Here is a 7,498-nt window from a genome sequence, read left to right on the forward strand (position 1 = left end):
CCTAGTCCTGCTGCCCACACTATTGCTGGTACAAATCTGCACCGTTAACTTCAGGGATGCAGCCAAGGGCTGCTCCATCTGAAGCAGCAGGCATGTGTTATGCCACAGCATAACTACACCTCACCTGTTAAGGCTACCTTGTATATTTGGTGATGTTTACTCTAGGCTACATCTGGCATACAAAGACCCAGCTGGGGTGGAGGGTGGGGAGGAGGGTCGGGTTTGGGGTTTGCTTTTTTCACTCCATTTCTTTCTCTGCTTCTGTTGTCAGGGCGTGTGGCTCATCACCCCCAGTGATGACAGCCAGGATACTGGGGTGTTTCTTTCTAGGTCCTTGCTTTGGTCCCATGGTCCAAAGATGGTTCTTAGTCTGGTTTCTCTCCTCACCAAACACTAGGAGCCAGAAGTGGCTGGGAAGTGGCTGTTACACACATGGGAGAAGAAGCCACGGGAAAATATGGCTTTTCCCACCCCTTCATCTTCAAATCAAGGCCAAATACCTTCTTAAAATCCATCCCTCAGTCAAGCGCAAGGTCAGTGTGGGGATAACAAGGAACTAACCCTGCCCAGCTCCCCCGCTGTGCTTCACACGGGGCTAAAGAATTTAGGAAAGCCCCTCCCTTAGATTGAAAGAGATCCCCCGAGCGGAATTCCCAGGGAAACACCATAGGCGGGCGAACAGCTGCGAACCCGCCTCACCGGGAGCTGCCCGCCGGGGCCCTCCCCGCGGCCGGGCCTGACGAGCCGGGTATTGCCGAGCGGAGCCGAGCCGAGCCGAGCCGAGCCGAGCCGAGCTGGGCCGGGTACCGCCGAACCGAGCAGGGCCGAGCCGAGCCGAGCCGCACCGGGCGGGCAGGTGAGGGGACCCGGCCGGGGGCGGGCGCGGCTCCCGGGGCGGAGCCGCTGCGGCGGTGCCGTCCTCCCGGCCCGGCTCCTCGGCGCGGGTCGGCGGGCTTGGTGTCCTGCCCCTTCTCTGGGAGTGTCCCGGGGCGTTTGCATCCCGTCTGCTCCGCAAACGAGCCGCCTTGTCCTGGAATTGGGCTAGTGTAGAAGGTTGAAAGCTGGAGCGAGGCTGCAGGCTGACCCCCCCGACAGAAATCCTTCCAACAATCTCTCTTCCAGGGCCTCTGGTCATGGCACTGTGCGGACGTGAAGTGATATAGATGTGCAGATTCCTTTTCCATTTATGGTACATATTTGCCTCTTCGCCTCGGCTGCGGTCTGAGGGAACAACTTCAAGCAGCTGTTTTCCTGCAGAGCCGTTGTGGTGTGCTCGTACAAGAGATGGGGCATAGCTCAGCCTTGCAATCAGGGGCTGTACTCCTGCTGTATTTAGGCTAGGGTTATTCTTTTTCTGAAGTGTGCAGTTATTTGGTGCTTTCGATAGGTGAAAGCTCAGTTCAGACAGAGGGTGGTGCAGGCCCCTCCTGCCCTTGCCTTAGTGTTTCCACACCCCCGGTGCCAGCGCAGCTGGCAGCAGAGTTCATTCTGTCACATCCCACATGGAGCTGGTGACATTGTCCAGCTTCTTACGCAGCAAACTGTTTTTAGGGCATGACTGAGACTTGTTTACGACACAAAACTATGCTCTTCATCTCTCTGCACCTTCTTAACCTTGCGTGAGGAGAGTACACGTTATCCTGAGTAGCTCAGCTGTCTTAAAGCATCATTAAGCAGAACTACACTTGAAGTAGCTGTGCAGGTAAAGCTAGCAAACCTACTGCTGATGTCAGCAAACAGGGGAGCCTGGATGATGCCTGGTGGGGTGAGGCTGGAGAAGACTGAAGGAAACAGGTTTCTGAGTTGGGATGGGGCGCATTACCTTTTAACCAGAGAGCTGGGGAAGACTACAGCATTGCCTGCAGGTGATGGGGATTGCCTTAAGTTGTGATTGCCTCTCAGCAGCCAGGCTGGCCCTTGGCATGCTGCTGGGGATTGCAGATGGGTAATGACAGTGGGGACGGAAAATCCTCGAGCCTGGGATGATGTTCACGTGGGATGGTGTGACTCAAAGGAGCTATTGGTAGTATTTGTTTTAAAGTATGCAAACCTGAGGCTTGATAATTGAGCAGAGTTATGTACAGTGTCTTCCAGTTTGATGCAGGTAATAGTAGTTCAGAGACAAGAAATGCAGAGAGCTGTGATGCAGATAATTTATTTTGCATTATTAGTTGCTCTTCAGTTTGACCACGGTTCTGACTAACTAACTTTAGGTGAATCAGTGAGTTCTGCTTCTACTTTACTACAGAATGCAATTTCAAGTGTCAAATAACAGCACAAGGGATAGGTGTTTGCATGAAAATTTTGAGGGGGCAAGGGGATAAAAACTCCTTGATCTCTTGCCATTTGTTTAGCCCCCATTAATTTGAGGTTAGCATCTTACTTTTATTGTAAAAATGAAATTTAAAAAAAATGAAATAACAAGGCAAATCTCTGAACAACTATCAAGAACTGAAAAACTACACTTTTTGTGGTTTTTATATTTCTTGCCAGCAGCTCAGTGGTCTTGGACTCCTGTTTTTTTGAGACACAAAGTTGTTTTTCTCTAGCATTTAGTGTCTTATCTTAACATTAAGGGTTTAGGGAAACCAGTAGTACAGCCAGTAGTTACAGCTGTGAAAATCACTGAGCAGGAGTGGAAATGGTAATTTTGCTCAGTTACACCTTCTGTAGATGCACTTACAAGTAAGAGGGGAAGAATGTTTTCTTTGTCACCAAGTGACAAGGTGGTAGTTGGCCTGTGTGTGGTACTTTTAAGCATGCAATTGCAGGATTTTATGAAGACATCAGTATGAACAGTTTGGAGTTCTTCACTGCCATTTGCAGGCTCACCTTAATGTCCTATACATGAAGAAAAATCACTTAGAAATCAGGCATCACACACAGTTGGGAGACAAATCCACCCAGTCTATGGATGTCTTTCCCTACAGCACCCTGGAAGCATTAGAGCCGTATAATCATTTTGGTTGGAAAAGGCCTTTAAAATCATCAGGTCAAGCCATTAGCCTTGTACTGCCAAGTCCACCATTAAACCATCAGATGTAAGTTTCCTGTTCATGTGGCAGCTAGGGGCTTGCTACTGCTGCTTGAGGAGTGTTTCATCCCAGCCGTATGCATTCTGTCATCCATTGCCCCAGGAAGGAGGAATGCCAGCACCAGATGCCTTTGTGTGCTGCATCTACAACCTGCAGCTGGGTAGCCTGACCATCTTGCACATGCAGGTGAGAAAGACAGGGCTCAATGTGTCCGACAGCCTCTTGGCACAGAGGTCCCAGCTGGGAAGGTTGAGCACCACAGCAGAAGTAATGACAAATGCCCGATTGGTGTCACATGCTTTATTGGAGTAGTGAAGACGTGCCAAGTGGCCTCTGAGGAGAACTTCACCCATAATACCACCCCACTGTGGCAAATGGGAAAAGATGCCACCGAAGGGAGAAGCTTCTGCTGTGGTGCTGTGTGTATAGACTTGCAGATCTAGCTAATTTTTGCATCTAAGAAGAAAAACATCTAGAGGGCATGTTGTAGCAGATATTTTTAATCATTGTCAGCTGGGTTTTCATTTTAATAATGACACCATAGGAGTAACTCAGGGAAAACAATAAACAGCCTTTTTATTGTTAGAAGATTCCTCTTGGTAGGTGGCTAACCCAAACAATTGCTTTACAGCAAAAACAGAAACAGAAGTTTAATGCAAACACTGTGGTGTATTTAAAGAGCAAACACTTAATTTTACCACAAGGGAAATCTTTTTGCTATTGTAATTTTTATGGCTTCCTCTTTCATAACCAACAAACTGAATAATACTGGAGCTGGAGGGCCTCATTTTCTCCTAATACAACTTCACTGACTTCAATAAATAGATGTAAATAAAAGAGCTGAGTGTGCCTGGTGTCTTGGGGCAGAGTAACAGTAGACAAAGTAGATCTGCATATTTTTAAAAGCGACATATAATGTTGTTTTTTTAAATTAATATTGCAAAGTGACTAGTGGAATTGTTTCATACCCAAAACTTATCAAAGGCTCCTGCTGCTGCCTGTGAAGGAGATCCTCCCCTCTCTGTTTCAGATTCTGGCCATTAGCACTGAAAGAATTTCAAGGGAATACTTTGTGATAGACAATAGTTTGACTGATGACACAAAAAAACAAAGTCTTGTGGAACAGAGGTACCACCAGCAGCAGTGAAGGCTTTCTCTGTGTGGCAGTACAGCTTAGGGCAGCCACCATCCACAATTCTCCCAGGAGTATCATGTTTAGTGACTTGTGCATAGCAATGGTTGTCCATAAACAGAAGCATCAGTTAATCATAAAATTATTGCCGTGAAAAGCAGTAATGTAAGCTCCCATGTTGGAGCTACTTGCTGAGGCTGTTTTTGTAGCCAATGGAGTGAAATAAGAGCTCAGTTCCTCTCATCCTAAAGCAGGTTTCTGACAAGGTCAGATGAACTGTGATCCATTTGTGCCTGTTAGTTAGGTGTGCTGGGGATGGTGCGTATGATGTTCAGATGTTGGTCACTGTGGTACCTCTCCAAAGTCAGGCAAGGAGAACCTGCTGTACAAGCGTCTCACATCCAAGCAAAAGTGACAACTCCCATTTGGCTTACAGCCTTCCCAGTTGTAGCATGTAGCTCACCTAGTAGCTTCCAGACATTTTATTTTTCTATATAGAAATTGTGTCTGGCATGATTTGGTGGATCTGTTTCGTTTTTTTTTCAGGTTGGCCTTTTGTTCCAAAGCATTTACCAAACTTACTGTCATGGATTTAGAAGAGATTGTGCTTGACACGCATTTTGTGTGACTGAGTTATCCATTACCAGGTGAACAAATATCAGTTAAGTGACACCCGTGGTAGGAAGAAATAAACTCACCTAAGTTTCTTGCCATAAAAGACAATTCTGACGTGATTTTCTATTACCACCAGTGTTAGGTGGAGTCCCTTAGAAGCAAGTTCAGATTTCTTAATGGAATGGTAAATAGCTGCCTGGGAGCCCTTTGAATCTGGCAAGCTTCATGTAGGACTTTAAGCTGAATGATTAATCTTCCCTGAGAGACAGTCAGAAAGTAAAGGTCTAAACATTTTTTTTCTGTCCTTTGTTTTGACCTTTTGAAGAAAAATATTTATAACAATTTCATGTACAATGTCCAGGTAGTTATAACCTTCATGGTAAAGTTAAAAGAGCCTTCACTTTAGGTTAAACACTGAGCATGTGAATGATACTTCAGTTCTTCAGTAAGCCTCTTCAGTAAGATGATGATGTGTACAAAGCCAGTGCATGAACTATTGGATAGATGGATGGGAGCAATGAATGTATGAAATACATTATGGACAAACTATGTCATGGACTATTTAGGTGGGTGTATTATGTATATCCAGTTGTCAGAATTTCCCCTGTCCTTCGCTGGTAAAGCAGAGGGGTTTTCTGGTGGCCTTAAACTTCAGAAGCAAGTTCTGATTCTTCTGGTTTTGTCTTAAGCAGGTACCAACAGGAGCACCTACTTAGATTTAGTACACAGAGAAAAGCATCAGGATCCCCACAGGAGCTGGGTAACTGGAGCTGGGAAGAATGCTCTGTGCTTGAATCCCTTATACACTGAAAGACAGGTGGAATAAATTGATCCAGACATTTATGTTGCTCATCTGCTTTCTAACAGTGTTCCTTAGTTCAAATGGATGTGAGTGCCATGCCTCTTTTTCTTTTTCTTTTTCTTTTTCTTTTTCTTTTTCTTTTTCTTTTTCTTTTTCTTTTTCTTTTTCTTTTTCTTTTTTCTTTTTTCTTTTTTCTTTTTTCTTTTTTCTTTTTTCTTTTTTTTTTTTTTTTTTTTTCTCTGCTGGACAATTTAGTATTGTTCAGATGTCAGGAATTTTCTGGTACTCTCTTGTGCCCTGCAAGGTTTTCTGGTCTGCAGCTACCTGTTTACCAATCTTAGGTAAAATGGATATGGGATAACTGTGAGGATGCTCAATTCTGTCTGCATCAGGCTGACTTTGGATTTGGGTAGAATTAGCATTTTAGGGATTCAGGACACTTTGTATGCAGAAGGATCACCAGCCTCTTAGTTGCTTAAGCAATTAAGCACTAGTTTTGTGGATTGCACTCCTGCATCTTAATTGTCCTAGTTCCATCTAATTATATTTTGGTTGCTTCAGTGTGTTTGCGGATCTGATCCATTACCATCAGGTAATTTACTGCCTTAAACAGGAAACTATCTTGAAACCAGAACAGATTTAGCAAAAGTTTACATTCTGTTAAAATGGTCATGCTCTTTTTATGTTATGTTTGTTTTGGAAACCAGATATTCTCAAGTTCCAGTATATTGCAAACCTTCCTTGTGTTCCAGTACTTGTCATTTGTTTCTAGGAGATTAGAATAAGTATCCAGTTATCATGTGTTAAAAATCTCAAAAACATACCACATCTTTGCAGTCATACACAGTAGAACTTTGTCCAAGAAACCTTAGATGGAGATTGCAGCCAGTCTTGTGGTGTAAATATTTGTACAGTTAGGAGGAAAATAGACTTGCTTGAAAAAATACTTTGTCACTAAGGTGGAGATACACACACACATATATAATTACATATGTATTTTTGTGTTCATATATATATATATAAAAGGAAAAATACTCAGTCTGGTTATAGAAGAGGTTGATGTCTGTACACACAAAACTAGCTGTGGCTTGGACTGCATTGGAAGTGAAGGTTGGCAATTACTGGGTTCCAGGGGGACTACCGTGTACAAACAAGAGAACGTAGAAATCAATATTCTGATTTGCTGTACTCAGTCAAATGAAACAATAACAAAAGGAGACCTGAGAGTCCCATACAACCTTGTCCTAATTTGTAGAGAAGGAAAAAATTAATAAAACCTTCTGACAACTCCAGTAGGTCTTAGTGAGTCAGAATATTGAAACTAATGAGGTTTTCCCTGTGCAAATACAACTTGGGAGCCTTTGGTCCTGACAGGGCATCAATATTTTGCCCTGTGAGCTTAAAAACAAAAACAATAGAAAAAGATACTGAATAAATAGGCAGTATTTGAAATGGTTAATCACTCTGTTATACTTTATATGTAATTATTGATTGTTTCAGGGAGAGGCCAAGCATTTTTCTGAATAAGAAAAAACCCTAGACCAGAATTTCTTTTCTACTGTCACTTTTGGATGCACCATCTCTCTGCAGCATGGTGTGCAGCCAGCTTTAAATAAGAATATATCCACACAAAGGAGGCCTGCTGTGAAAGGAGAAACGAGCTCTTGCAGAACTCTGCTGCTGTAGCTAAAATTGTGTTTGCAAGAGATGAGTTCTGTGTTCCCTTTTCCACACTAGCCACAGCAGGAATGAAGGTGTGTGTACTTCAAAGCTTTAGCTTTTGAGCGTAGTTGGTAGTAGCTTCTGTTTTGATTTGTGGAACTTATCTCTGAGGCGTCTGTTTAAAAGGGACTATGTGTTTCATACCTATTGAACTGACTGCAGAAACCAGAGATGGCCAAGATGATGAATCTA

This window comes from Apus apus, chromosome 5 (assembly GCF_020740795.1).
Source record: "Apus apus isolate bApuApu2 chromosome 5, bApuApu2.pri.cur, whole genome shotgun sequence".
Classification (NCBI taxonomy): Eukaryota; Metazoa; Chordata; class Aves; order Apodiformes; family Apodidae; genus Apus; species Apus apus.